This window comes from Palaemon carinicauda, chromosome 28 (genome assembly GCF_036898095.1).
Source record: "Palaemon carinicauda isolate YSFRI2023 chromosome 28, ASM3689809v2, whole genome shotgun sequence".
Lineage (NCBI taxonomy): Eukaryota > Metazoa > Arthropoda > Malacostraca > Decapoda > Palaemonidae > Palaemon > Palaemon carinicauda.
Window position 1 is genome coordinate 33,106,919 of NC_090752.1, and position 7,500 is coordinate 33,114,418.

Below are 7,500 nucleotides of genomic sequence, written 5' to 3' on the forward strand. Positions count from 1 at the left end.
ATCATTTTGCATTAAACAAATCATTTTGCATTTAATGTTGCTACCCTCAATTTTGCATTCATTAATATTAACTTGCATTTACTTTCTGTGTAACCCATTCATTCAGCAATCCAACCATCATTTTGCATTAAACAAACCATTTTGCATTTAATGGTGCTACCCTCAATTTTGCATTCAGTAATATTAACTTGCATTTACTTTCTGTCTATCCCATTCATTCAGCAATCCAACCATCATTTTGCATTAAACAAACCATTTTGCATTTAATGGTGCTACCCTCAATTTTGCATTCAGTAATAACTTGCATTTACATTGTCTATCCCATTCATTCAGCAATCCAACCATCATTTTGCATTCAACAAACCATTTTGCATTTAATGGTGCTACCCTCAATTTTTCATTCAGTAATATTAACTTGCATTTACTTTCTGTCTATCTCATTCATTCAGCAATGCAACCATCATTTTGCATTAAACAAACCATTTTGCATTTAATGGTGCTACCCTCAATTTTTCATTCAGTAATATTAACTTGCATTTACATTGTCTATCCCATTCATTCAGCAATACAACCAACAATTTGCATTAAACAAACCATTTTGCATTTAATGGTGCTACCCTCAATTTTGCATTCAGTAATATTAACTTGCATTTACATTGTCCATCTCATTCATTCAGCAATCCAACCATCATTTTGCATTAAACAAACCATTTTGCATTTAACGGTGCTACCCTCAATTTTTCATTCAGTAATATTAACTTGCATTTACTTTCTGTCTATCCCATTCATTCAGCAATCCAACCATCATTTTGCATTAAACAAACCATTAAATAATGGTGCTACCCTCAATTTTGCATTCATTAATATTAATTTGCATTTACTTTCTGTCTATGCCATTCATTCAGCAATCCAACCATCAGTTTGCATTAAACAAACCATTTTGCATTTAATGGTGCTACCCTCAATTTTGCATTCAGTAATATTAGCTTGCATTTACTTTCTGTCTATCCCATTCATTCAGCAATCCAACCATCATTTTGCGTTAAACAAACCATTTTGCATTTAATGGTGCTACCCTCAATTTTGCATTCATTAATATTAACTTGCATTTACTTTGTCTATCCCATTCATTCCGCAATCCAACCATCATTTTGCATTAAACAAACCATTTTGCATTTTAATGGTGCTACCCTCAATTTTGCATTCATTAATATTAACTTGCATTTACATTCTGTCTATCCCATTCATTCAGCAATCCAACCATCATTTTGCGTTAAACAAACCATTTTGCATTTAATGGTGCTACCCTCAATTTTTCATTCAGTAATATTAATTTGCATTTACATTGTCTATCCCATTCATTCAGCAATCCAACCAACATTTTGCATTAAAAAACCATTTTGCATTTAATGGTGCCACCCTCAATTTTGCATTCAGTAATATTAACTTGCATTTACATTGTCTATCCCATTCATTCAGCAATCCAACCAACATTTTGCATTAAAGAAACCATTTTGCAGTTAATGATGCTACCCTCAATTTTTCATTCAGTAATATTAACTCGCATTTAGGTTGTCTATCCATTCATTCAGCAATCCAACCATCATTTTACATTAAACAAACCATTTTGCCTTTAATGGTGCTACCCTCAATTTTGCATTCAGTAATGTTAACTTGCATTTAGCATTGTCTATCCCATTCATTCAACAATCCATCCATCATTTTGCATTAAACAAACCATTTTGCATTTAATGGTGCTACTCTCAATTTTTCATTCAGTAATACTAACTTGCGTTTACATTGTCTATCCCATTCATTCAGCAATCCAACCATCATTTTGCATTAAACAAACCATTAAATAATGGTGCTACCCTCAATTTTGCATTCATTAATATTAACTTGCATTTACTTTCTGTCTATCCCATTCATTCAGCAATCCAACCATCATTTTGCATTAAACAAACCATTTTGCATTTTAATGGTGCTACCCTCAATTTTTCATTCAGTAATATTAACTTGCATTTACATTCTGTCTATCCCATTCATTCAGCAATCCAACCATCATTTTGCGTTAAACAAACCATTTTGCATTTAATGGTGTTACCCTCAATTTTGCATTCAGTAATATCAACTTGCATTTACATTCTGTCTATCTCATTCATTCAGCAATCCAACCATCGTTTTGCATTAAACAAATCATTTTGCATTTAATGGTGTTACCCTCAATTTTGCATTCAGTAATATTAACTTGCATTTACTTTCTGTCTATCCCATTCATTCAGCAATCCAACCATCATTTTGCGTTAAACAAACCATTTTGCATTTAATGGTGCTACCCTCAATTTTGCATTCAGTAATAATAACTTGCATTTACATAGTCTATCCCATTCATTCAGCAATCCAACCATCATTTTGCATTCAACAAACCATTTTGCATTTAATGGTGCTACCCTCAATTTTTCATTCAGTAATATTAACTTGCATTTACTTTCTGTCTATCTCATTCATTCAGCAATCCAACCATCATTTTGCATTAAACAAATCATTTTGCATTTAATGGTGCTACCCTCAATTTTTCATTCAGTAATATTAACTTGCATTTACATTGTCTATCCCATTCATTCAGCAATACAACCAACAATTTGCATTAAACAAACCATTTTGCATTTAATGGTGCTGCCCTCAATTTTGCATTCAGTAATATTAACTTGCATTTACTTTCTGTCTATCCCATTCATTCAGCAATCCAACCATCATTTTGCATTAAACAAACCATTTTGCATTTAATGGTGCTACCCTCAATTTTGCATTCAGTAATATTAACTTGCATTTACATTGTCTATCCCATTCATTCAGCAATCCAACCATCATTTTGCGTTAAACAAACCATTTTGCATTTAATGGTGCTACCCTCAATTTTTCATTCAGTAATATTAACTTGCATTTACTTTCTGTCTATCCCATTCATTCAGCAATCCAACTTCATTTTGCATTAAACAAACCATTAAATAATGGTGCTACCCTCAATTTTGCATTCATTAATATTAACTTGCATTTACTTTCTGTCTATGCCATTCATTCAGCAATCCAACCATCAGTTTGCATTAAACAAACCATTTTGCATTTAATGGTGCTACCCTCAATTTTGCATTCAGTAATATTAACTTGCATTTACTTTGTGTCTATCCCATTCATTCAGCAATCCAACCATCATTTTGCGTTAAACAAACCATTTTGCATTTAATGGTGCTACCCTCAATTTTGCATTCATTAATATTAACTTGCATTTACTTTCTGTCTATCCCATTCATTCAGCAATGCAACCATCATTTTGCATTAAACAAACCATTTTGCATTTTAATGGTGCTACCCTCAATTTTGCATTCAGTAATATTAACTTGCATTTACATTCTGTCTATCCCATTCATTCAGTAATCCAACCATCATTTTGCGTTAAACAAACCATTTTGCATTTAATGGTGCTACCCTCAATTTTTCATTCAGTAATATTAATTTGCATTTACATTGTCTATCCCATTCATTCAGCAATCCAACCACATTTTTGCATTAAAAAAACCATTTTGCATTTAATGGTGCCACCCTCAATTTTGCATTCAGTAATATTAACTTGCATTTACATTGTCTATCCCATTCATTCAGCAATCCAACCAACATTTTGCATTAAAGAAACCATTTTGCATTTAATGGTGCTACCCTCAATTTTTCATTCAGTAATATTAACTCGCATTTAGGTTGTCTATCCCATTCATTCAGCAATCCAACCATCATTTTACATTAAACAAACCATTTTGCCTTCAATGGTGCTACCCTCAATTTTGCATTCAGTAATATTAACTTGCATTTAGCATTGTCTATCCCATTCATTCAACAATCCATCCATCATTTTGCATTAAACAAACCATTTTGCATTTAATGGTGCTACTCTCAATTTTGCATTCAGTAATATTAACTTGCGTTTACATTGTCTATCCCATTCATCCAGCAATCCAACCATCATTTTGCATTAAACAAACCATTAAATAATGGTGCTACCCTCAATTTTGCATTCATTAATATTAACTTGCATTTACTTTCTGTCTATCCCATTCATTCAGCAATCCAACCATCATTTTGCATTAAACAAACCATTTTGCATTTTAATGGTGCTACCCTCAATTTTGCATTCAGTAATATTAACTTGCATTTACATTCTATCTATCCCATTCATTCAGCAATCCAACCATCATTTTGCGTTAAACAAACCATTTTGCATTTAATGGTGCTACCCTCAATTTTGCATTCAGTAATATCAACTTGCATTTACATTCTGTCTATCTCATTCATTCAGCAATCCAACCATCGTTTTGCATTAAACAAATCATTTTGCATTTAATGGTGTTACCCTCAATTTTGCATTCAGTAATATTAACTTGCATTTACTTTCTGTCTATCCCATTCATTCAGCAATCCAACCATCATTTTGCGTTAAACAAACTATTTTGCATTTAATGGTGCTACCCTCAATTTTGCATTCATTAATATTAACTTGCATTTACATTCTGTCTATCCCATTCATTCAGCAATCCAACCATCATTTTGCGTTAAACAAACCATTTTGCATTTAATGGTGCTACCCTCAATTTTGCATTCAGTAATATCAACTTGCATTTACATTCTATCTATCCCATTCATTCAGCAATCCAACCATCATTTTGCGTTAAACTAACCATTTTGCATTTAATGGTGCTACCCTCAATTTTGCATTCAGTAATATCAACTTGCATTTACATTCTGTCTATCTCATTCATTCAGCAATCCAACCATCGTTTTGCATTAAACAAATCATTTTGCATTTAATGGTGTTACCCTCAATTTTGCATTCATTAATATTAACTTGCATTTACTTTCTGTCTATCCCATTCATTCAGCGATCCAACCATCATTTTGCGTTAAACAAACCATTTTGCATTTAATGGTGCTACCCTCAATTTTGCATTCAGTAATATTAACTTGCATTTACATAGTCTATCCCATTCATTCAGCAATCCAACCATCATTTTGCATTAAACAAACCATTTTGCATTTAATGGTGCTAACCTTAATTTTGCATTCATTAATATTAACTTGCATTTACTTTCTGTCTATCCCATTCATTCAGCAATCCAACCATCATTTTGCATTAAACAAATCATTTTGCATTTAATGGTGCTACCCTCAATTTTGCATTGAGCCTACCCTATTTTCTTTGAGCAATGTTAACCTCATTTGCATGTAGTCTACGTTTTTGTATTTAGAAATGCATTCAGTAAAACCCCTTTCATATTCCCCATCCTTTCCTCCTAACCTTTACTCCACAGTTCAATTGTGGCTTTTACCTCCAGTTGGGCCTCAACAAAGAATGGTATTTTCAGTCCTGGCGCCGTGCCGTATGGCCCTATTGCACAAGACCCTACCATCCATCCATTTCGTTTTCAGTAATGCTACCCTCTCTTCGGGATCAGTCTAATTTTTTTTTTTTTTTTTTTTTTTTCCTTTTTTTTTTGTATTCAGTCAACTCTTTTTTTCATTCGTCCAACCCCACTTCAGTCTATAATATTACTCATATTGCATCTCATAACTCTACCGTAAATGTGCTGTCATACCATCTCATCAGGAATGCTATCCTGATCTTGCTTGGGGACTACATTATTTTCATTAAGAACTTCCATAATTGTGCATCCAGTAATGCTACCTTTATTTTACATTCGCCCTATCATATTTTGCATTCAGCAATATTCCCCCTTTAGTTTTAGTTCCGCTCATGAATGGCAGAGGCAAGTGACAGTGACAGTGACATTGCCCTAGCAAGCAGGACAATACCCTAGAGACTGACCTTACACACTTATACATATGATCAGAACCCAAGCCCCTTCTCCCTTCAAGCTGGGACCATGGAGGGCCTGACAATGGCTGCTGATGACTCAGGAGGTAGACCTATAGGCTTCCCCAAACCCAAAATGTTTAGCTCACAGGATGGTGAGGTTGCAGCTACTAAAGAAATTAACGCGTTTGAGCGGGACTCGAACCCCAATTTGGCGATCACCAGTCTTGGATGTTATCACTTAAGTCACCACAACTTTGCATTGAGTTAAAGCCATTTTCCATTCAATGATATTGCCCTCATTTCCAACTACATCCAACCCACATTACATTCAGTAATGCTAAGGTCCTATTTCATTCAGTTGTACCTCATTTTAAACTCAGTAATGCTACCCTCATTTTGCACTCGGCACACCCAAATTTACATCCAACATTGCACCTTTATTTGACATTCTGCCAGATTTTGCATTTGGCAATTATTCTTTCATTTTGCATTTAAGAATACTATTATCCATTTTCATTCTGTAATAGTTCCTTTATTTTGCATTCATAAATGTCTTCCGTATTTTGTGTTCATCCTATCGCATTTTACATTCGGTAATGCTTTACTCATTTCGCATTTCATTATGGTTCCCAAATTATTCCTTCAATAGTGTTGTGCTCATGTTGTACTCAATAATACTATTCTTAATTTGCATGAAAATTGGTAGCCAACATTTTTTTTTCATTGAAATGGCATCCCATATTTTCCATTAAAAAAAATAAAAGTATATTACATTTTAGATTAAAAATTGGTGTCCCACATTTTACATTGAAAACGGCATCCTACATTTTTCATTAAAAATAGTATCCCATATTTTAGATAGAAAAAAAATTATAACACATCATGCATTTAATAGTACTATCCTAATCTTGCATTTAAAAATCCTTAATAATCAATCAATAATACTATCCCTATTTTGCAGTTGTTAATGCTATCTTTATTCTAAATTCAGACAGTCCCATTATTCATTAATTAATGTTATCCGCAACTTTGTATTTAGACTACCCTTATAATTTATTCAATAATACTATCCTCATTTTATATTAAATAATGCAATCCTCATTTTGCATTTGGTAATAATATCCTCATTTTGTATTCAAGGATGCTATTATTATTTATCAAATAATCCTCTTATCACTTTGCATTTAATAACATTATTCGAATTTTGCATTGAATAATGCTATTGTCATTTTGTATTCAATGATGCTAGCTCATTATTCATCCAATAATGTTATCCTCACACTGCACTTTATATTTTTTCTCAACAATATCTATATTCTTCTTTGCATTCATCTTACCCCTTTATGCATTTGATAAAGATGCACCAATTTTGTATTAATCCACCCAGTTGTACATTTCATAATATAAATATTAACGATACTCCTTACAGAATACCTTATGTTGAATTTAAAAATGCTACCTTAATTATCCATTCAGTTTACCCCATATTGAATTAGATAATGCCATTCTCCTTTCACATAAGCATACAGCATTTCCTTTTTAGTAATAGTACCTTTATTTTGCATTCAATAACACTACGTAATTTTCCCATTAATAACGCCATTATCCTATTTATCTAACAACTAAATCGCCGTTTT